The 25,590-nt window shown below is 33.3% G+C and overlaps 1 long non-coding RNA gene across 1 annotated transcript; it reads left to right on the top strand.

The window, feature by feature from the left end:
• The first annotated feature begins 16,236 nt into the window (after positions 1 to 16,236).
• On the top strand, positions 16,237 to 18,715 carry LOC121208361 (uncharacterized). Its single transcript, XR_005903350.1, has 5 exons — positions 16,237 to 16,722; positions 17,172 to 17,280; positions 17,388 to 17,562; positions 17,656 to 17,773; positions 18,304 to 18,715. It is a non-coding gene; the product is annotated as an uncharacterized lncRNA (long non-coding RNA).
• Positions 18,716 to 25,590: the final 6,875 nt, after the last annotated feature.

Here is a 25,590-nt window from a genome sequence, read left to right as displayed (position 1 = left end):
TTTTGAAAAATGGTGTAAAAGTGTGTTTTTATGAGATTTGTGGGCTGTTTTTAGCATATAAGTATTCGATTAGGCCTAAATATAAGAAAATGTGATAAAAATCAGTTTACGATATTTGGGGCAAAAGTGTAAATATGTGAAGTTTTAGGGTAAAAATGTATTTTTTTCAAAGTATGATTTTGGGTAAATTTGAATAATTTGAGTTCTAATTAGGCTATATTTGAAATGTTAGATCAAGGAAAATTGAGATATGGACTAAAATCGGGAAAATACCAAGTTGTGAACAAACGGTAAAAATGGTCGTTTTCGTGTTCGAGGTAAGTTTGTATGATAATAATAATGCAATGTTATTTTTGAATTATATTTCTTACTATTATTGCATATATTGTATGATTTAATATATTGGAAAATTTGATGGAATGGTGTTTATGATGTGGAAATATGACATGAAAGAATATTACATGAAATGCAAGAAAATGATGATACATGACAAGTGATATATGAAATATGTGATATATGTTATGTAAATTCTTAAAAGTTGATTTGATATTTGATTTGTGTCTTATTATACTATGAATGGACAATTGGTACTATGGATAGTGAGATCGACACTTCGAGTAAATTTGTGCATAAATAATCTATCGATTCTTTTTATGTTATTATATTTTGATATCATATGAAATGTGGCTGCCTATCAAATGGTTATTTGATGTAAATTATGAATTTAAATTGATTACGAAAAATTTAGTAAAATGTTGAAAAGTAAGGAATTTCCCGGTTGAACCTTCAGAATAGAAACGATACAAATGAGCTATTATGAGGTCACGCATGTAGTACTAACTGCAGGCTACTATGTGTACCAGATAATTGGTCGCATGTGTAGTACTAAGTGCAGGCTACTATGCGTACCCGAAAACTGTGATCACGTGTGTAGTACTAAGTGCAGGCTACTACGTGTATTAGATGGTGAGGTCACGTGTGTAGTACTAAGTGCAGGCTACTACGTGTACTAGATTGTTGGTCACGTGTGTAGTACTAAGTGCAGGCTACTACGCGTACCAGATAGCTTTGGCTACAAGTGTGGAAATGGGAAAATGTGCAGGCAATTGTGTATCTGTTATTATTCCGATGAGTTTAACGAGAAATCGGTTAAGTGAAAATACATGTGAAAGTGATTATGTGATGAACAAGTGAAAGTATATTTTTATTTGAATTTATGAGCAATATGCTCGATATTTAAGCGAACCTCGGTAAAATGGAATGGATTAACTGAAATTGTGTAAAAGTGAACTTTAGTAGTAAAACAATGTTGGACAGCAGCAGTGCATGAATTTGAAAATTCACCAAAAATTGTGGAAGTTGAATTAAATTTCAAATAAAATATGGAATTAAATTTTATTGAGCCTATTTTCACATAAAAAAACAAGGGAAGCAAAAGAATTCCATATTATATGATATTTAAATTATTATGAGACAGTGTCTGAATGAATACGAGATCCCCTATTCTGATTTGGAAAAATTATTAACAATTCTAGAAAATAATTATGGGGTATAATTTATATGCCTAGAATCTTGGATGAGTTTACTTTTAATAGAAACAAACAAGAACATCATCCGAGTTCTGTACTATGAGATAATTAATTTTTAGTAAAGAGAGGTTGGAACTGTCAGACAGTGAAATAGGGGAAAATTTAACGAATAAAATTTACTAATTGGCTAAGTCAAAAATTCTGAAATTTTTATGGTAAGAAGCTATATGAGTCTAGTTTCTGGGAAAATTAATAGAACTTAATTTGGAATTTCATAGCTCCAGATATAAATAATTTAGTGACCATTTTCCAAGAAGATAGCTTGTCCTGAACTTGAGAACAAGTTGTAAACATTGATAAAATATGTTAATGAGTTACTTATTGTTTTCATATGAACTTACTAAGCTTTAAGCTTACACCCCTTCATTTCTTTCTCTTATAGGTTTATTTAACTATGCTCGGGTTGAAGATCACCGGAAATGCTATCACACTATCAAGCTATCACGTTTGGCAAAATAAAATGATCGTGAATCCTTTTTAAGTTTATGGCATGTATAGGGACTGTATTTTTTGTTGTGCAAGTCATTGCTAATGTGGCCAAATGTGTTGGCCTATAATGATTAAATGATTAAATTTGTAAATGGCCATAAGATGTGGCTCATGATGATTGTTGAGTTGTAAATCCAATTATGCATGCATGTATGTGCTAATATTTCTTGATAGGTTTGATAGCCATGAGAGTTGGCTAAAGTCAGATATGTTTGAAATGAAAAAAAAAGAGTTAAAAGTTTCGATTTCGTCCCGAACCACCTTCAATGTATGTTTTGGGCTTCGTAGGCTTGTATAAGGGACAATATGCTTCTGTTTGAATATTTTTGAGTTAAATCAAAATTTTATGGCCCGATTTTGCATGAAAGTTGAAATTTAAAGTCCGATAATGCCTCGTATTCAGTTCCATCGTCGGATATGGGTAAGGGGTGTTACATAGGGTATAATGTTGATGCCATGTCCTAGACATGGTCTTACAGTGGCTCTCACGTTAAGTCGATGCCATGTCCCAGACATGGTCTTACACTGACTCCCACGTATCCGTGCCAATGCAATGTTTCAGACATGGTCTTATACTAACACATCATGTAGACGATGCATGTCCCAAACATGTCTTACACTGGCTTACATCAAGATGTCGATGCATGTCCCAGACATGTCTTACACTAGCTCTTGTCTCAATGCCGATGCCATGTCCCAGACATGGTCTTACTCTGTCTCTCATAATGTAGCTGATGCATGTCGACATGTCTTACACTAGCACACAAACATTCCGATTGTCATGGCCTGAATATCTGATTTATTTCCTAAGGTTCAAATGGGAGTCCTACTATCTCAATATTCATCATACACGATTATTTCCACAAACAAGTAATTCATGCTATCTCAATTCAACCACATATAATAACAATGTAGTTGTATTATTTACATACGACTTACCTCAAATTGCAAAATGTAGACGGCTAGTTCAGCTTAGTCCACTTGCTTCGCTTCTCCCTAGTCTAGGCCCGGACTTTGTAATTCTTGATCTAGAATGATAAAAATCTACGAATTTAATCATTTTATTAATCTAGATACTCAACAACTTAAAATTGGGCAAAATGACCACTTTGCCCCTATACTTTTACAAAATGACCATTTTACCCCTAGGTCCAAAAATCAATTTTTATCGAATTTCTTCATATCTTAAGCCTAGTCAATTACTCTTTACACTAGAAGCAATCCAAAATTCTCAATATTTCACACCTTTATCACCTATTTTACAACTTATGCAAAATGGTCCTTTTTAGGGTTTTCATGAGAAATCTCTTTACAAAAGTTGTTTATTTTACAACCATGGTTCATTTTTTGCCATAAAATTTCAGAAAACATGTCTACTAACATGGAAAGACCCTAGAATTTCAACCATTTTGCAAAATAGTCCCCTTGTTAGAAAGCTCATGCTACAAGGACCTCAAAAGTACAAAAATATTCAAGATAAACCATCAAATCACTTACTTGCCAAGGCTTTTAGTTCCTAAAAATTTTTCAAGCTCCCATGGCCACTTTCTTGGAGAAAAATTGATGGAGAAGAAAGAAAGAGATGAAAAAATGACAACTTTTACTATTTGTTTTATTTTATTCAATTTCAACACCTAATTTCACCAATTTTTTACTTTTAACTACCTTTGTCTCCTATGGCCGGCCATGCTATTCTAAAGGGTATAATTACCCTTTAAAGACCTCCAATTTAGGTTCTCTAGCTATTTGACACCCTTAGCTATCAAAATAGGACTTTTGGACTTTATACGATTTAGTCCTTTTTCGTAATTAAGCTCATAAATGCTAAAATTACTTCACCAAATTTTTCTTGCACTAATATAAACATGTTATAATAATAAAATAATAATAAAATACTTTCTACAACCTCGGATTAGTGGTCTCGAAACCACTATTCTGACTAGGCCCAAAATTAGGCTGTTACAATTCTCCCCTTTTAGGAATTTTCGTCCCCGAAAATCTTACCGGCGAACAAGTTCGGGTATAGATATCTCATGGTCTCCTCGGGTTCCCTTGTGGCTTCCTTGAATCCATGTCTAAGCCACAAAACTTTCACAAGTACAATACTTTTATTCCTCAACTGTTTGACTTCCCGAGCTAAAACCTTGACCGGCTCTTCGCCATAACTCATGTCTGGATGAATTTCTACTTCTGTTGGCGCAATCACATGCGAAAGGTCCGATCTATATTGACGTAACATAGAAACATGAAACACGTTGTGAATCTTTTCTAACTTTGATGGCAAAACCAATCGATAGGCCACAGACCCTACTCTCTCGGTAATCTCATAAGGTCCTATGAAACGAGGACTCAACTTGCCTCTTCTACCAAATCTGAGGACTTTCCTCCACGGGGATACTTTCAAAAATACTTGATCACTGACTTGAAATTTGATCTTTTTTTGTTTCAAATTCGCGTAAGATTTCTATCTATTCGAGGCGGCCTTCAAACAATCACGAATCACTTTAACTTTCCCTTCAGTCTCTTTGACTAAATCGACCCTGTGAATCCGGCTCTCTCTGAGCTCTGTCCAATATAAAGGCGTTCGACAATTTTGCCCATATAAAGCCTCAAAAGGCGCCATCTTCGCACCTGACTAATAACTATTGTTGTAAGTGAATTCAACCAATGGTAAGTACCTTTCCCAACTACCTTGAAACTCAAGAACACAACATCGCAACATGTCTTCTAAAATCTGAATTATTCTCTCTGACTAACCGTCGATTTGTGGGTGACATGTCGTGCTAAATTTCAGTTTAGTTCCCAATGCCTCTTGTGACTTCTTCCAAAACCTCGAGATAAATCTCGAGTCTCTATCTAAAATAATCGGCAGAGGCACTCCATGAAGCCTCACAATCTCAGAAACGTACAAGTTAGCCAGTTTCTCAAGGGAGTAGTCAGTATGCACTGGCATAAAATGTGTCGACTTTGTTAACCTATCCACAACAACCCAAACAGCATCCTTTTTCTTCGAGGTTACCGGCAAACTCATGACAAAATCCATAGTAATCCGATGTCACTTCCATTCGCAGACCGTGATAGGCTGAAGTAGACCCGAAGGTACTTGATATTCAATCTTCACTTGCTGACACACTAGACACTTAGAGACAAACTCTGAAATGTCTCTTTTCATTCCCGACCACCAATACATTTTCTTCAGGGCGTTGTACATTTTCACACCACCTAGATGGATAGACAAGCAACCACTATGTGCCTCTCGTAGAACCTTCTGAATAAGTTCGCTATCCTTAGGTCACAAACTCTATCTTTGAACATTATACACCCATCGATGCCAATCCAAAAGCCTGATTCAACCCCTGACTCGCACAGAGTTCTCTTGGCTTGCAAATCCTTATCACCTTTTTTAGCTTCACGAATCTCTTGTAGAAACATTAGCCTAACTCTCAACTCTTCTAGAGTCGAACCATCATCTAATAAGGCTAATTAGGTGTCCATTGCTCTCAATATAAATAATGATTTTCTACTCAAGGCATCGGCGACCATGTTCGCTTTGCCTGGGTGATAATTAATCACCAACTCATAATCCTTTATTAATATTAGCCATCTTCGTTGTCGTAGATTCAACTCCTTCTCAGTCATCAAATACTTGAGACTTTTAGGGTCGATGATGGCGGCCAACTCTAAATCGTGCGTCAGGTCATGTGGCTTCAACTGTCTCGAAGCGTAGGCTATGACTTTACCTTCCTGCATGAGCACACACCCTAATCTATTTAAGGAGGTGTCGCTATGAATCACAAACTCTTTGCCCAATTCCAGTTGTACTAACACTAGGGCTTCAGTCAACAAAACCTTTAACTTCTCAAAACTCTGTTGGCACTTTTCTATCCATTTGAACTTAACTTCTTTTTACAACAATCTTGTTATCGGAGTTGATATCATAGAGAATCCATCCACAAATCTTCTTTAGTATCCAGCCAAACCCAAAAAGCTTCAAACCTCTGTCACATTCCTCGGTGGTTTCCACTCGAACATAGCTGAGATCTTGCTTGGGTCAATTCTGATCCCATCACCCGACACAATGTGTCCTAGAAATCCGACCTCTTTAAGCAAGAATTCACTCTTACTGAACTTGGCATACAATTGCTTGTCTCTCAAGGTTTGTAAAATTGTTCTCAAATGCTCCGCATGGTCACTCTCATCACGTGAATAAATCAATATGTCATCGATAAAAACGGCGACGAACTTATCCTGATATGGTCAGAAAATGCGATTCATCAGGTCCATAAAAACTACTGGGGTGTTCATTAAGCCAAAGGGCATGACGAGAAACTCATAATGCCCATACCTTGTCCAAAATGTGGTTTTTGGTACATCTTGCTCCTTAACCCTTAACTGGTAATATCCTGACCTCAAGTCAATTTTGGAAAATACAGTAGCTCCCTTCAACTGATCAAATAGGTCATCAATCCTTGGCAAAGGTTACATTTTTTTCACAGTCACTTTGTTGAGCTGTCTGTAGTCGATACATAACCTCATCGACCCATCTTTCTTTTTCACGAAAAGTACCAGAGCACCCTAAGGGGAAAACTCGGTCTCGCGAAGCCCTTATCCATTAACTCTTGTAGCTATACTTTCAACTCTTTTAATTCCGTTGTGCCATTCTATACGGGGCAATCGATATAGGAGTTGTGCTAGGTATTAACTCGATGCCAAACTCGACTTCTCTGGTTGGAGGTAATCCGAGCAACTCTTCCAGAAACACATCTATAAACTCACAAACCATCGGTACTAATTCAATCTTCGACTTAGACACTTGAGTATTTAGCACAAAAGCGAGATAAGCCTCATATCCTTTCCTCAAATATTTCTCAATAGTCAAAGATGATATTACTACAGGTGAGTCATCTGGTTCCTCTGGTTCAACCCGAAGAACATTCCCATCTTTACATTTCAACTCAATGGATTTCCTCCCACAGTCCACTACAACACTATGAAAAGTTAACCAATCTATTCCACAGATTACATCGAACTCATCAAATGGCAACAACATAAGGTTAGCCAGAAAACTATGACCCTTAATTGTCAAGGGACAATTTCTACATATTTGGTCAACTAACATATGTTTGCCTAGCGGGTTTGACATTTTTATCACAAATTCAGTAGACTCAACAGAAATATTCATTCTGGGTACTAATTTCATGCACATATAGGAATGAATAGACCCCGAATCAATCAAATCAATAACAGAAATACCATGAAGAGAAAAAGTACCCGTGATAACATCTGGTGAAGATGCCTCTTTGCGAGCGCGAATGGCATAAGTTCTTACAGGTGCTCGGCCCTCTGACCTCACAGCTGGATCTCTAGGGTTACTTCTACTGCTAGCCCCACTGCCTGGGTTCTTCTGTGGTCTACCCTTCGCAGGAGCACTACTCACCCTTATATCTTGCTTTTTTTCTTTCTCATCTAGTTCAGGACAGTCTAGGATGAAGTGGTCCAAAGATCCGCATTTGAAGCAACCTCTTTCATTCACTCGGCATTCGCTGAAATGACGTCTACCACATTGTGAACACTCTACCCTGTTTGACAGAGCATTACCAACACTCGCGACAGAAGTGGTGTGGGCTTTAGACGCCGCACGCTGCTTATTCTTGCTTTTATTCAAGAATCTCATTGATGCGTTCTCTCGGGTAGGAAACTCTCTCGATCTTTTAGATAAGGTCTGCTGTGATTTCTCGATTTTTCTTTTTTTGAGTCTCGGGACTCAATGTTAGCTTTTCTCTTCTCTTTCGCCAACTCTTCGACCTTACATGCTCTCTCTACTAGCACCATGAATTCTCTCAGTTCTAAAATGCCAACTAACAATCGGATATCTTCATTCAATTCGTCTTCAAATCTCTTGCACATGATAGCTTCGGTAGACATGCACTTCCTAGCGTATTTGCTGAGCCTCACGAATTCACGCTCATACTCTGTTACGGTCTTTCGGCCCTATTTCAATTTTAAAAATTCCTTCCTCTTTAGATCTATAAACCTTTGACTAATATACTTCTTTCGAAACTCTTCCTGGAAGAATTCCCATATTATCTTCTATCTCGGTACAACGGACACGAGAGTATTCCACCATTGGTAGGCTGAGTCTCGTAGGAGTGACACTGCGTACTTCACGCACTCTTCAAACATGCAAGATAACTCATCAAATACCCTAATGGTATTTTCTAACCAAAATTCTGCTTTCTCCGAGTTATCATCAATCTTGGCCTGAAATTCTTCAGCCCATTACTTTCGTATCTTATCTACCGGGGGTCTCTCTCTCCTAACCACATCCACTCCTTGTGGAGCTACAGGGGCATACTGAGGAATTGAAAGAGGTGGGGAGGTGGAGTATTCGGATTCGCTCGAACAAACTTCGAATACTAGGCATCCATTATGTAGAGGTAAGCTTCTCTAGCTCCTCCACCCTGACTCATCGTCACGGCCTTGCTATCTATTGGCGCAGTCCTTTAGCGGAAGCCAGCGCATTGCTCTCTATATCATCCGTCGTAGCTACGTCAAAATCCATTTACTATATAAATAAAACACAATTTATCTCATTAGGAGTCGTCACACTATCAATATACAGTTATGGCATGTATAGCTAGACACGTACTCACGCTATGTTAGTCTTAGAACTGACTAAACCATACTCTAATACCACTAAATGTAACACCCCACACCCATACCCTACGTCGGGATAGAATACGAGGCTTACCTACCTTGAACACATGCATTCCTACGTTTCTGAATCATCAGGACCTGGTCAAATTTAAAAATTTGTCTAAACTTCTTCAATATGGCCTATAAGTTTCCAAACATTCATATAAAAACCAATCGGGACCAATTAGAATCTTCCAATGAACCCTAAAAAATAACACTAGAAACAGGGGCACATGTCCATGTGGGAGAGGCAACACGCCCGTGTGACCAATTCAACATGGTCATGCTGTTGGCCCGTGTAGCTCACACGGCCTAAGCATACAGGGGCACGCCCGTGTCATTTACCTGTGTGGAATTAATTTCAAATTCAAACCTACAGAGGTTTTCATACGGCCTGGTGCACGCCCGTGTCCATGGCCGTGTCCCTCACACGGCCATAACACGCCCGTGTCTTAGCCTGTGTGCAAAATCCTGGACATTCTGTTTCTGACGTCAGTAATTCTTAAGGGTCACACGGCCAAGGCACACGTCCGTGTGCTAGGCTGTGTCCTTCACACAGCTGAGACACACGGCCGTGTCTCTGCCCATATGTTTACTACCATACATACTGACTTGCAATTTTTACGTGTAGGGGACACTCGGCGGAACATAACGCCCGTGGGACTAACCGTGTGTCACACACGGCATAGATGCACGCCCGTGTGTCTACCCGTGTGGACAATATAGGGCTATCTACCAAGCCCTTTTGCCACCCTGAAACACAACATAACAACAACCATAATCAACACCTATATACATTACATATATTTAACCATGCCAAAAATTTCATATTCATGAAAGATTAACTTACATTCAAATAATAACTTTCAATATTAGCCATCTTTCCATGGCCTTATACAAATGAATCAAAAGCTAAAGTAAGCCAACACATTTGGCCAATTAACAATGATACAAAACTCAAAAGTTAGGGTCCTATACATGCCATAATCAAAATAAAAGATCTAATTATACCAAGTGCTTCAGTTGATAGTGTGACTGGTTTCTCCGACGTAGAGATGATCCTCAAACTACTATGGCAGCACTATAAGAAAATGGAAAGAAATAGGGTAAGCATGAAGCTTAGTAAGTTGCATGAAAATAAATATAACGACATCTTTACTATTCATCATCATGCTCATAACACTAAAATAGGCATAAGCACAACTTACTTGTTACTATCCAACACAATTCACATATCATATACTAAGCTCACATCTCATGCTTTTCATTTAGGTACCTGTATCACTCATAATATGGTTATACTTTTCTCATTTAACTTAAACTATAACTCTCACTATTGAACCATTTGGAACGCTATCAGATATTCACTACGCCTCAAACATAGGGTATAATGCCAATGCCATTTCCCAGGCATGGTCTTACACTGACGCCACGCATCTGTGCCGATGCCATGTCCCAGACATGGTCTTATACTGACACATCATGTAGCCGATGCATGTCCCAGACATGTCTTACACTGGCTTACATCAAGAGGCTGATGCATGCCCCAGACATGTCTTACACTAGCTCTCGTCTCAATGCCGATGCCATGTCCCAGACATGGTCTTACACTGGCTCTCATAGTGTGACTGATGCATGTCCCAGACATGTCTTACACAAGCACACAAACATTCCGAATGTCATGGCTTGAATATCCGATTTATTTCTTAAGGTTCAAACGGGAGTCCTACTATCTTAATATTCATCATACACGATTATTTCCACAAACAAGTAATTCATGCTATCTCAATTCAAGCACATATAATAACAATGTAATTGTATTATTTACATACAACTTACCTCAAATTGCAAAATGTAGACGACTAGTTCGGCTTAGTCTACTTGCTTTGCTTTTCCCTAGTCTAGGCCCGGATTTTGTAATTCTTGATCTAGAATGATAAAAAAATTACGAATTTAATCATTTTATTAATTTAGATACTCAACAACTTAAAATTGGGCAAAATGACCATTTTGCCCTTAGACTTTTCCAAAATGACCATTTTACCCCTAGGTCCAAAAATTATTTTTATCAATTTTCTTCATATCTTAAGCCTAGTCGATTACTTTTTACACTAGAATTAGTCCAAAATTCTCAATATTTCACACCTTTATCACCTATTTTACAACTTATGCAAAATAGTCCTTTTTTAAGGTCTTCATGAGAAATCTCTTCACAAAAGTTGTTTATTTCACAACCATGGTTCATTTTCTTTCATAAAATTTCAGAAAATAGCATGTATACTAACATGGAAAAACCCTATACTTTCAACCATTTTGCAAAATAGTCCCCTTGTTAGAAAGCTCATGCTACAAAGGCCTCAAAAGTACAAAAATATTCAAGAAAAACCCTCAAATCACTTACTTGCCAAGGCTTTTAGTTGCTGAAAATTTTTCAAGCTTCCATGGCCACTTTCTTGGAGAAAAATCGGCAAAGAAGAAAGAGAGAGATGAAAAAAAATGACAACTTTTACTATTTGTTTTATTTTATTCAATTTTAACACCTAATTTCACCAAATTTTTTACTTTTGATCACCTTTGTCTCCTATGGCCGGCCATGCTATTCTAAAGGGTCTAATTGCCCTTTAAAGACCTCTAATTTAGGTTCTCTAGCTATTTGACACCTTTAGCTATCAAAATAGGACTTTTGCACTTTATGCGATTTAGTTCTTTTTCGTAACTAAGCTCATAAATGCTAAAATTATTTCACCAAATTTTTCTTACACTAATATAAACATGTTATAATCTTAAAATAATAATAAAATACTTTCTCTGACCTCGAATTAGTGGTCTCAAAATCACTGTTCTGACTAGGCCCAACATCGGACTGTTACATTTACAGAGAATTAATTTCCCTTACTACACACACTAGGAATTCAAGCGAGAAGAAAAACCCAAACAGCTTACTGAAATCGAAACCTATTGACAAGTGGAATCCCTACTTACCTGATCACACGTAAAACACTGAAATTTTGAAGTGCACGCAAAGAACAAAAAAGGTGAGCAGATTTGAAAGGGGAAAACGAAAGAAAGAGAGAAGAATGGAGGAAGGCAAAAACTTATGCCAAAAAAATATTGAAAGAGAGAGAACAGAAAAAAAATACAAATACAAATTTAGATTAACTCCACTCCTCATCCACTAACAGCCTAATCCCCCAATATCCTGCCTGCTAACCACATCTAACTACCTCAGACTTTTAACTCCACCCAAACTCTCTCAGAAAACCAAAGCAAAAATTACCACCATCGCTCACGCAGAGATTGGAGCACAAGACCTCTAACAAGCTAACTCCTTACCAATCAAACCAACAGACTCATTCTTATATGAATTTACTAAAGATAAAAATATAAGTCGAACCTCCAAGGAGTAAGCTAGGATCAAAATAGCAAAAATTTTCAATTATGGGACTTGAACCCAAGACCTCATATATACACCCAAAACACTTAACCACTGAAGTAGATACTCATTATATTAAATTTCACAAAACAAGTTTAAATTAATTAAGGCGTTACAGCCATCTCGGTGGCCAATGTAATATTTAGATTTCGAGCTCAACGTCTAAACCAAGTTAGGAAGGTTACATTAAATCTCATAAGTTTTATCTAGGTTATATCTATTTTGTGCGTTGTTAATTATGCTTGTAACCATTTTGGTTTTATTGCATTTGTAAGATTATAATTATATCTCTTTGTTAGTAGTACTTATATCTCTTTTAAAAATAATTGTTAAATTTCAGTTTCTACCTATATAATATGTGAATTTTAATATGGTGTAAATTAAAATTTTATTTTAATTTAATTAGATATAAATTATTATTATTATTATTTTGATTTAATTGTATGTATCTAAAGGAAACTTACATATGAGACATTAGTGTGCTGACGAAAGCTGTCTTTCAGATTTTGAGCTCCTAAGTTCGGTTCTCACTATGCCCAAATGTCATGGGTGGGTTTCCTCTCAAATATTATATATTTAAGTCCTATTATGTGTGAGTATTGTTCAACTTTATTTTGATTTAAATCTTTTTCCAATTTTTAATCCATTGTGTTTTGTGTATATTTGTAAACCCTTTAAAAAAACTTATGAAAATTGAATTAAAATAAAAATTTCTTACATATAATCGTAAAAGATTAAACTTTTTGCGTAATATTACACATTAAGGGTGTAACTTATACCGTATTTCATTTTCGAAATTGAGATAAAAACCAAAATGTTAAGGGTGTATTTTATGAAAACTAAAATTTAACCAATAACTCACATAAAAATAGATGCTTGAGTGTCTTACCCACAAGTTTCTAACGAGTCGCACTTTATTAAAAAAAATGTATTTGAGAGGTGTTATTATAAAGATTTGATTAAATTCATTTATTATTAAATGAATTATTTTAAATATTTATATTATTAAAAATAATTAAATAATACTAAATGGGATAGAGTTAATATTTATTGTTTAAAAAATATTATTTATTGTTTAGAGTTAATATTTTCAAAGTTTTTATAGGTATGTAAATGAAATCTTTTATTTGGAATTAAATATCAACTCCGTTATAATTTAAACTTATTTGATTCTTTTTAATAATATAGAGACTAAATTAATTTATATAATAATAAAGAAATAAATTTGACCCAATCCCTAAGTCAAATTCGTAAGAAAAGTATAATTTGTTTCATTCTATAGGGATTTTATCTTAATTTTAAAAGAATTTTAATGCTCCTCCTTTATGTTCCTTTCTTTTTCACAAATTTCCTTTTAAAAACTTTATTTTCACAATTTTATTTATTTTTTCTCTCTCTAAATTGCTGCACATGTACATTTATTTCAGTATACAATGTCGCTCACATGGGTCTTAATTAAATCTTGAATAACGATCGAGCTGTACAAATTGGAAATTGGTGGCATATAACATACGTAAAATTGGAATGTTAAACTAATCAGGTAAAATTAGATCAATTCGATTTTTTTATTAATTTTGTTAAAAAAATTTATTAATTTTAAAAAAATTTACAAATAATTATAAGATTTAAACGTTTGACCTCATTTGTTAAGAAAAATATTAGTTAATAGAGCAATTGTATATTTTATTAGAAATTTATTATGATTAAGATTCACATTTAATATTAAAAAAGTTGTCTAAATATGTTGATTAAATATTAGTTCGATTTACATGAATATTGTTGTCAATAAAGGAGAACGTTAAAATGCATTATCCTCATATTTGTGGAATGAAATGGGATATGAGTAGTTCTAGGCATTGTATAAAAAAAATTAAATATGATCAGACCTTGTAATAAGATTAGTTTAAAAATATTGTCTAAATTTATTTAGAGTAATAATTAAAAAAAATTGAATATTTAAATGACAATCTTATCACATTTTTCCCTTTTGAATATTATAGTAATAAAATACAAAAAAAAGTTAAAATTTAATCTTTAATGCATTATATCGAAATTAAATGTTTCTATAATTGCAATCTTAATCTTAAATTACGTCGACTACACTCAACTGTTCTTATTAAATGAGGATTGTTTCTCTTTTTACTCTCTAGTTTACATCTCATCGATAGAAGTAATAATGAAAAATATAATATTAATAAAAATCCAATGTAATTAATGATAAATAAATAGCACTAATAATTTGTTGGATTTCCCATTTAAATTACTTTATTTTATGTTTATATATACATTCACCAAAATAAATATTACAAATTTTATTTAGAGCAAATTTCACATCATTCAACTTTCAAAAGTTCTTTTCTTGATACTGAAAAATAAAAAAAATATATTTTAGGCACAATCATTGAAAATCATTTTCATTTTAGTCGTTACAGTTAAAAATTATTTTCATTTTGGTCAACTGTTGTTAATTCAATGTTATTGCATACTCATTTTAGCCGCCCAACTTTAATAAATTTTCATTTTGATCACTTATTTCTTTTTCTAAATTTACTTTTTCATTTTTTCAGAAAAGGAAAAAAATAAATTTTTTCAAGAAATCAACTTATTCAATTATGGAGATAAAACCTAAATTTTCCCGACAACTCAATTACTTAAAAAAATCATGTTTTTCCTGCAAAAATCCAACTAATTCACTGAAAAAAAAACCCAATTTCCCCTTATTATGAAAAAAAAAGTAATTTTAAAAGAGGGGAAAGGAAAATGAAAAAGACAAAATATTTTTTTTTTGTAAAAATCCAAGTTTTTACTATAAAAAATTAAGTAATTCTCTGTCAAACCAAGTTTTTTTCCCTTTTACGGAGAAAAGGTTTAAAATTAATTCTAGAAAATGAAAAGAAAATGAAAAAATTAAAGGAAATTAAAAATATAAAATTATTATTCCTATAAAGATTCATTTTTTCTTATAAAACTCATTCAATTCTTGTAAAACTGCAATTTTTTTTCTTTTATTGGGAAAAAACTAAAATTAATTTAAATAAAAAATAAAGAAAATTAAAAAGATGAATGATATTTCCATGTAAAAACCTATAAACCCAAATTTTCCCAAGTAAAATTAATTCTAAAGAAATTAAAAAGATAAAATAAGTGACCAAAATAAAAATTTATTAAAGTTAGGTGACCGAAATAAAAATTTACTAAAATTGGGTGACAAAAACGAAAGTACAATATTATTTAATTAATGACAATTGACCAAAATGAAAACAATTTTTAACTGTAGTGACTAAAGTGAAAATGATTTTCAATAACCGTGCCAACAATGAAATTTTTAATTTTTCGATTCCCAAAATAAAATAAAATTGAAAGTTAGATGACCAATTGTGTAGTTTACCCTTTTATCTATAATCATTGATGTGATTTTTCCTTTTTAGTATGATAAAAGTTTCGAATTTTTGAATACCTAAATTCAAATATTATTATGCGCAATTGCAATATATATTATGTGTAGTTTTTTTAATTTTTTTTTGTGTTGGGTTCAGTTCTTTCCATACAAAGTTTGTTTCTATATTGAATATGTTTGAATATATAACTATTTATAATTATTTTTAAAATTTTAAAAATATATTATCACAATTTTATTGTTAAATTTTAAATTATTTTCAAATAAAATTTTAACTTTTTATAACTATTTTCGAACTCTTTTTTGAGTTAAACTAATTTTAAACTTTTAAAAATATACTATTACAATTTTATTATTAGAAATTTGTTAAGTATGTTGAAATAATTTTTTAAAAATCATTTACCAATTAAATAACTTAATGAACTTTTAAATTAATCAAATTTATATAAAAAAAACCTTTAAAGAGGAGGAGATGATGATAAGCCAAGTCGGGTAGTGGTTTAGAAAATTTTAAATCTCTCCATCTCATTTTTTCTATTTTAAAAGTAGAATAATATTAGAAAAATATATTAATATTTTATAATTACTAAATTTAATATTTAAAATTTAAGAGATAAAAATCAGCTTATCTGAAATAAAATAAATTTAGGCTCATTTGTTTGGCATGAAATCATTCTCCGGAAAAGCTTTTCAGCCTTTTCCGGTGTTTGTTTGGCTGAAAAGAATTTCCTAACCTAAAATGAATTACCAAACACGGGAAATGAGGCCTTTAATTTGGAAAAATGTCTTACCATTTTTTTTTCGGTAAGACATTTCCGGGAAAAGAAGCCAAGAACTCTCAACACCTAATCTCCCTTCCCCTTCCCCTTCCCCTTCCCCTTCCCCCATCCTTGACACCTCGATCTTCTGCTTGCCGTCAACCAACAATGATTCTCAACATCAGACGCCAGCGCTCATCTTTAATTTTCCTCATCTTCGCCTTTCGTTGTCAAAATGGTTACTCCACCACCAGTCGGCATATAGACTTGGAGTCACCCTCCCCATCTGCATCCATCTTTTCCATTACACTGAAAATTGAACCCTAGAATTTTGATTTGAATCGCTCCGAGACAGCCAAGGTGATAATCTTAACTTGTTTTAATCTTCTTCTTCTTTTTTATTTTGTTCTTTTTAACTTGTTTAGATTTGTTTCTCTTCAAAAGGCTCACTTAATCTGTTTTAATTCTTATTTGATTTTTTTTTGTTTTATTTGCTGTGAATTTGATTCGGAATTGAAACTGCATTCTTTTTTTTCAGTGTTTGTGTGGTTGTTATTATAGATTAAAGATTTGAGAAAAACCTTTTTGTTGTGGTTAGTACTACCTGATACAAGTTTGGATGAAGAAATTTCAGTTTAGGTCTTTTACTAATTGCAGTGTTTTGAAATTAGAATTGCTAGTTGCTTAAGACTTTGCATTTCTGTGAGAAGCAATGCTCAATGCTTGACTATCTCGTGGATGTTGATAACGGAAATTTATGGCTCTATAATTTGTAAACTGAGAGGCTTCTGTTATTGTGTGTTTTAAAGGGGCAGATTGATGGTCTTGAGCTTATAGCCTTTGAGAATTTTACATCCCGTGCTGTGATGGAGGCAGTCGGGTCATGCGTCACAAACAAGTATTCTGAAGGACTACTTGGTAAAAGGCATATACTATGTATAATTGACCAAAGTGAAAAGAGATTTAATTTTGTTTTTGGTTTTGATTTAACTGATTGCAGCCGATGATCTTTTTGTTTATTGCAGGTGCTATGGTGGCAATGAGTACATTGATGAACTTGAAATACTTTTCCAAAAGAGGGCTTTGGCAGCATTTCATTTGGATGAAAAGAAGTAGGGCATTAATGTTCAATCGTTGCCTGGTTCTCCGGCAAACTTTGAGGTTTATATAGCTATTCTTAATCCACATGATCGAATAATGGTAATATTCTTCTGCCTGTTTTAGCTACCGTAAATTAGTGTTTTTCTGCTAGATGGTACTCAAATCAATGATTTCTTAATATAACTGGTATAGGGTCTGGACTTACCTCATGGGGGAAATTTGTCACATGGATTTATGACTCCTAAAAGACGAGTATCTGGCACATCAATCTATTTCAAGTCAATGCCTTATCGAGTTGATGAATCCACAGGTTATTCCTCATTTTTTGACTTACTGAGTTTTAGTGGTTGGTATGTTTGCTTGGTGGTTGATTCAATCTGATAGAAATATGGAACAGGCCTTGTTGATTATGAAAAAGAAAAATAAAATCTATTTTTACTACAAAATATGTGATGAGTTACCGATGCTTTGGTGGTTAATTTCTTTCATAGTGATTTCAAAATAATTCAGTGTCTTATGGAGCACTTTTTCTTGTTTATAGGAAAATTTTTAAATTTGATGTATGGTTATATTTCACCTTCATCTTACGTATGATTGCTACTTCTTTTTTCTTTGGTATGACATTGATTAACAGCATGATTTTCGATGATGTCATTGATGCTAATCCCCCTTTCCTTAAAAGAAATAATCAATTCTAATTGCGCTGCAAATGCTACTGAACACAAATATAGTGATTCTATTTAAATTATGATCTAACTGGACATTGATTAATGCATTACTTCTGAAGTCCAAAACTATTGATTTGGTTCTTACACACAAGTTATAAATTTGCTCTTTCAGATTGCATATTACACTGCTGAGGTTGACATAGTAAAAATTTTCAGTGAAGAATTATTGGATTTGATGAAACCTTGGTTAGTATGTCTGGATTAATTGAAGGTCTTCTAGATGCTGTTGCCCTTAGATGCCTAGCACGAGCTCCCTTCTACCTATATCCTAAGGTGGAGCTTGTTTCCCGTTCATGGAGAGCTGCCATTCGTGGCTCTGAGCTGTTCAAAGCTTGGCAGGAGGTTGGCTCAGCAAAGGAACTTCTTTGAGTGTGTGCATACGATCCTTGTTTCTAGTAAAATTTGGATAATATTATTAATTTCTAGTATTAATTGTGGTTTGGAAGCTAATTTATAATTATTCAATCCTTGTTTTTTTTTATAACACAATTAGAAATAATTTAATTGACTTTGATTATTTTCAATTTATGACGGTTAATATTCTAGCTTAATAATTGAGAATATTATATATTTAATTTAATTTATTTATTTTTAAATAAATTATTACAATATATGTAAAAACAATTTAAAATATAAATTTATTAATTTATATATATATATGATAAACTCAATTAAACACCGAATAGATAATAAATTCTTAAATATATATTTGTTTAATTTAAAACAGCTTTATGAAATATTTTCAAGAAATCTGCCAAACAACAGAAAATATTTTACAAGATTCATCCAAATATTAAAAAAATAAATTATTTTTTAGAAATTATTTTTCGAAAAATATTTTACTGCTAAACAAACGGAGCTTTAGTGAATTGAGCTAATACTCCAACATAAGTAGGTAGAAGAAGAAGAATTCAGTAGCCATGCTGACCTATTAATTTAGCATCTGAACGCTGTAAACCAGTTGTTAGAACTACGTTAGACTAGAATTAATTTATAAAGAAAAGGACTACGCCAAAGCAGTACCAAACTCAGCACTCAAATTCAATGATACCATCTTTCATTCTAACTTCAATCTTAAAGTTCATGGATTATTTCAACTAATTATTACTCAAATTTTAATATTATTTGAATTACATATTTTATCACTTCAAACTTTAGATGGCAGTTTGACTTCAGTGTCAAACTTATTTAAAATATGCATATATGCATTAAATTGTAATTTTATTTCAACTTATCTCTCTCACTTAATTCTTTTTAAAAATTTACCTTAAATAATTAATGTATTTTTTAAAATTACTCATCAAATTATTACCTGCACTAGGCACTGGGCATGGTTGGCCCCCATTTGAAATTGTAAAACCCATTAGAGAGCCGTATCGACCATATAGGCCGCTAGATGTGCATAAAGTTGATGTAAAAATGAAAACTCTAGATTAACATACCTTTACATTAATTATAGTTTAAATATAGACGAAGTCAAAAGATTTTATTAGAGGTTAAATATATTTTTATGATAGTAAAAATATAATTTCATTATTTTAGTAGCTCGTATTTTTATAATTTTTAAAAAATTAAATTAAATTTTTATTATTTTTGAAAGTCAAGATATAATTTTATTATTGTCAATTTAAAATTTTATAAATTATAAAGAGACCTAAAATAAAATAAAAAAATCATTTTAGGGTGAATCGGGATCTCTGCCAGTCGCCGGCTTCACCACTGTGCATAAGGATATTTATTTATTTATTTATTATGTTTTAATATGAGTTAGTAATAAATTAATTTCAATAGATTATTTTTGGTAACTCTCATGATTTGTTTTAAAAAATGAGAAGAAAATATTTTAAAAATCTTATTTTTTATTAATGTTTTTATTTATCTTTCTAATTTCAAGTTTAAATTTATATAAATTATTTTTTATTTAATGTCTAATTATATAATACATATTATGACACAGTTTTAATCATTTCTCTAATGCCAAAAGGAGACAAAATTTCACATCTTTTTATGATAATATTAGTTAGAATCTTGAAATTAATATTATAAATAGGGTAATTACAAATCTTGGCATACGAAATAAAAGATAGATAACTATGATTTTAAGTCAGATTTGATAAACCCCATCACTTTCATCTAAATTTTAGAGATTTGAAGTCTGTTTATTTCTTGACAAGTTGTTCAAAGGTTTGCTCAACAAATCAATTTATATCACAATTTTTTTTTTAAACAGTTAGCTGTTAAACAAGCATCTCTGGGGAGCACTTTTTGTTGATTAAACCGCTGAAGAAGGAAGGAAAAATTTAGAAAGCTTTGATCTGTTTTTCTATAGAAACCATGTTATATAACCTTTAAGTTTTCTAGAGTATTTGTATTTGTTCGTATACAAATATTCAAATATAAGTATAATGTAATATTATTTAAATAAATTAAAATTTTTTAAAACAATTGCATATACTTATCGAACTAATCTTTCAGCATTAACATATACAACCTAAGAGAACCAGGCTGCTTTATTCAAAACCTATCCATTGTCATTGATATAATTCAGTCAATGTGCTAGCCTTCACCAAGAAGCATAGAGCAAATATATAGTCTATAAGTTATATTAGACGTCTCCCAATGCTAGTCTTTATCTAGCCTAAGTTTACTGGCACCTTAATTGAAAGCTTCAACTTAATGGAAAAAGGGGAAATGAATGCAACAAAAATATAATATTCAAGTCTCATATTTACTCCATTTCTGATTCTCTTGGACACAAGACATATTTATATGGATATCAGACTTAAGTCTCTGAGGCAAACTGATAATATTAAAGAAAAAATCTGCAAGAAGCATTGGTTCACGTTTCTTGCTTAAAAATCTTATCTACAATACATTTTCTTCATGTTCTTGTCAATTAAATTAGCTTAACTTTTCAAATGTTCCACCCATTTTGACGACTTCATCATGTTTCTATCTAAATTATTTTTGAAATTACATTTGTATTATTTATTGAAAAAGCTTTCAAAGGGGAGGCTATTGAAGCCTTGACGGATCAGGGTCAAGAAGATTTAATTACTATGGGCTCAGTATTGGTATTGGATCAGAATAAAGGGCTAGAAACACAAATAGTTGAGGGCAATGAAATGGACTTAAATGAGAAAGAAATGCAGATTCCAATCAATGAAGGGAACCCAAAGTTAAATCAAAATTCAACATTTTTATAAGAAATAGAGGAACCAAGGGATCGGGTTGCAGCATCTGAACTTGAAGAGGAACTTTTCCAAATAAGACAAAACAAAAGAAATAAGAAAGTGTTGAATGAGAGAATTAGATTTATGCAGAAGATTCAGGATACAGTGCTCACAACAAAAGAAAAGCTGAAGAGAGATAGGGGAATGAGAAAATTAAAGGGAAATGGGGATTCCAGGAACGACGAAAGCATAGCAAACCTATCGTTATCGGACTCAGACATCAGTAACAGAAGAAAAGTCATTGTTAAAGAAGCGAAGAAGACGTGGGAGGTGGGGAAAAAATTGGGGTTTAGTGTCCAAGGCGATGAGGAGATAGTAATCGAAGAGATAATGAGGATTGAAGGGCAGCAATAGGGAGCTATCAAAGACAGAGGGAGGAGGAATTCAGGATAATTGGTGAGTGGCTGGTTTACTGGATTTTACTTTATTTAATTAGTTCGATTGGAAATATGAGATTTGTCTCCTGGAATATCAAAGGGTTGGGGCCTGTAGCTAAAATAGAAGCTGTCAATAGATTAGTGAGAAAGACTATGGCAAATGTCTGCTTCCTTCAAGAAACTAAGTTAGAAATGGTGTCAATGGATTTAGTTAGAAAATTTTGGGGCGATGACTATTTTGAATTTAAATTTGCAGCTGCAATAGAAAGGTAAGGAGGATTGATAACAATATGGGATAAAGGTATGTTTACAACCAATATGGAGTTTAGTGGGAACAAATTTATTGTAATTGAAGGAAAGTAGGTGTGTGAAAGGATGAAGGCAGTATTGATTAATGTATATGCTCCTAACAATCTGTCAGATCAAAAAATTCTTTGGGAAGATCTATATGGGTTTAGAAGTAAATTTAGTAATGCATGGATAGTAGGTGGGGATTTTAACATGGTGAGAAATAGAAGTGAACGAATCATCTGTTCGGGCATAAAGAAGGGGTCAAAGGAGTTTGGTGACTTTATTGATAGATGTAAATTGGAAGATTTGCCGTTATTGGGGAAAAAGTTCACATGGATTGGTCCGGACAATAGACGTAGTAGACTTGATAGATTTTTACTAGAGGAAGAATGGTTGGTTCAATTGAAAGACTTACAACAGCAAGGACTAAACAGAACGATATCGGATCACATACTAGTTTTGTTGGTAAATGAAACAATCGACTGAGGACCAAGACCTTTCAAGTTAGTTAATGCATGGTTTAAAAAGCAAGATTGTAGGAGACTAATTGAGAATGAATGGTCGGGAATGGGTAGTTTAAAAGGGCAAATGGCAGTAAAACTCAAGGGAGTTCTCAAGAAATGGAATGTGGGTGCTAGCAATGTTTTGGAAAAAAGAATTATAGAAAGCGAAGATAGGATAAAGGAGATTGATGAAGCTAGCGAACATAGAATGTTGACCGAGCAAGAAATGAAGGAATTAAAAAATTTGAATGTCGAACTTTGGGAAGCAATTAAATTTAAAGAATTTATTTGGCGTCAAAAATCAAGGATGACATGGTTAAAAGAAGGGAATGCTAATTGTGCTTTTTTTCCATAGAACAGTTAAAATAAAGGCTAAAATAAAGATGGTGTACAGCTTGAAAATTGGGGGTCATTGGTACAAGGAACCTAAGGAGATAAAATAGGGACTGTACAATTTTTTCAAAAATTATTTTAATTGCCTAGCAAGAAAGTGGAAAATGGAATTGGATCTGAAGTTCAGAATACTTAATGGGGAGATGGCTTTGAGAGTAGAGGAACCATTTTTGATAGATGATATTAAAGAGGCTGTTTGGCATTGTGATGAATCGAAAGCACCTGGACCAGATGGTCTTAATCTGTGTTTTTTTAGAAAAAGTTGGGAGATTGTAAAGGAGGATCTATTTAGATTGATGTCTAATTTTTTCATATTAGGAAAGCTTGAGAAGAGTATCAATTCATCATTTATCACACTCATTCCGGTGTCTTGAGAGATAATGAGGGAGTCACAAGAGCTTTATTTTTAGGTTCTGTAGTAGCAAATGATACTGATTTGGTAGAGATTAGCCCAGTGATGGTAGCATTGGAAGTATTTTTAGATATGAAATGGAAGCTAAATGATTCTCTATTTATAGAACTTGGTTCAATAGCAGTGTTAATTGGTGTGCAAATAAGTCAATGAGACCATGGTCTCTTCAAGCAACTTTTGCAGAAATTGAAAGAGACATTGAGAAGGTAGGAAATGTTGTTTTTTCGATGGCAGAAAAGAATGGAAACGAAATGAAATCTTCCTTGGTGATTGCAGGTATAAATCGTGAGGAAATGGTTAAAGCTTGGTGGTGAGCTATTACTTTGATGTAAACATAGGTCTGTTACTGATTGAATGTGTTTTCTTTTGGAGTGCTGTAATGTTAAACTTTTGAACGTTGTTCTATTTTTTTTTTTTACAATAGAACAGATCGAATAAAGCAAAAAAAAAAAAGCTTTCAATTTGTGGATGTTTCAATTATATGTTGGGATAGAAAAATTAATATAAAAAGGTAAAATAAGAAGCAAAGTAAGAAGAGAAATAACATAATATTTGTTAAGTTTGGATCAACAATCCTACTTTATGGAATCTCGAATAGAGAATGATTATGTTCAACAATTGAAATAGTGGAATGACGGAAATGTGCAAGTGTACACAATTGTTATCAAGTAATAAAATGACAAGTAAATATCAAATTATCGTACCTACATAGACTGTGCAAAGAAATATTTATGAAATGCAATTAAAAACACTTTGGTGAAAGAAAATCTTTTGTTTTGAAAAAGGGTCTAATAAAACTAGATTTTAACTAAACCTGATCATGGGTCGGGTAAGGTCGCCAGAAATGTGGGAGGGTTTGGGAAAAAATATAGGCCCGAAAAATGGGCCTAAAATTCACTGCAACTTGGTAATTTGTTAACTATAGCACTACAGTGTAACGCCCTGATAAATTTGTTTCTGTTTCTCTAAATATCTAACATAACTGTGTATCTGCTTCAGTAGTTTAGTGTTCTGGGTGTGTGTGTGAGGTCCCAAGTTCAAGCCCTACCTTTAGTAAATTTCAGTTATTTTTGGATTTAAGCCTTACCCTTGTTGAGTGAGCTTTTATAAAATTTTCTGTAAATCCATATCAGAATGAACATACTGATTCGAGTGGTAAGGGGTGTGTTGTGTTAGAGGTCCTTTGTTCGAATCCCTGCATAAGCGTAGGTAATTATTTTTGTTCGGTTTTGTGAAAGAGTTCTGGTGGAATTAGAATTTTGAGTAGTGGGTGGTTATGATTGTATGGTCAGTGGGATAGAATTTTTGGTAATCATCTTTTTGTTTTTCCTTCAAATTCCTCTTTCCAAGTTCTAATCTTTTTTTTTTCTAGATTTTCTTCCCTTCCAAAAAAATTCTTACCTTCTCTTTGATCTACCAACGTTGCTCATTTCAAATCACAGCATATTATTTTCCAAGTACTTCGAGTGGTTGGTAAGTAAGGATTATGGTTTTATTCGATTTGAAGGTAAGTTCGTTAATTATTATTACCAAATTTGATCCTTCCGTTAATATGATTCTGGGCTTTTTGGCAGTAAATCATGAAGAACGAGACATTTTTTTTCTTAAAATCGTAGTTGGATTCGTTTGGGGAATCGGGTAAGCATGAATACCCACATTTCACCTTTATCTATTTTGAGAAAATTTGGTTCAATATTGATATAAGTGTTCAATTCAGTGTTTTGTTGGTCAATCTTAGGCGTTGTGTGGTTAAGAGGTGTTTGGCATCAAAATGATACCAAATGTATACCTGAAATGCAGAAAATAAGGCTTCGTCAAAAGCTAAAAAATGATTCTGTCGATGTCACACGGGCGTATGGTCACCCACATAGATGGCCGTATGCGAGACACGGCCGTGTGGTTGACGAAGGTATAGGTGTGTGGAACACACGACCGTGTGGTGACTTGAGTGTGGCCGTGTAAGCCACACGGGCTAGGCCAAGTTAGGCGTGTAGGCCCACGCGGGCATGTTACATGAGCGTGTAAATTTTGGGCCAGGCCGTGTGGGCAAGGCCAATCTGGGCGTGTGGGTCTACACAAGTATGTCAGCCCTTTTTTTGAAAATTTCCCTAGGGTCGCATCAGTCGCTCCGATCGACTGTGGGCCTACTGTAGGGTTGGTAAGGGCTAATTAAACCCTGATTTGTATGCT

Source organism: Gossypium hirsutum, chromosome A10 (genome assembly GCF_007990345.1).
Source record: "Gossypium hirsutum isolate 1008001.06 chromosome A10, Gossypium_hirsutum_v2.1, whole genome shotgun sequence".
NCBI lineage: Eukaryota > Viridiplantae > Streptophyta > Magnoliopsida > Malvales > Malvaceae > Gossypium > Gossypium hirsutum.
This window is presented reverse-complemented; position numbering and strand designations above follow the sequence as displayed.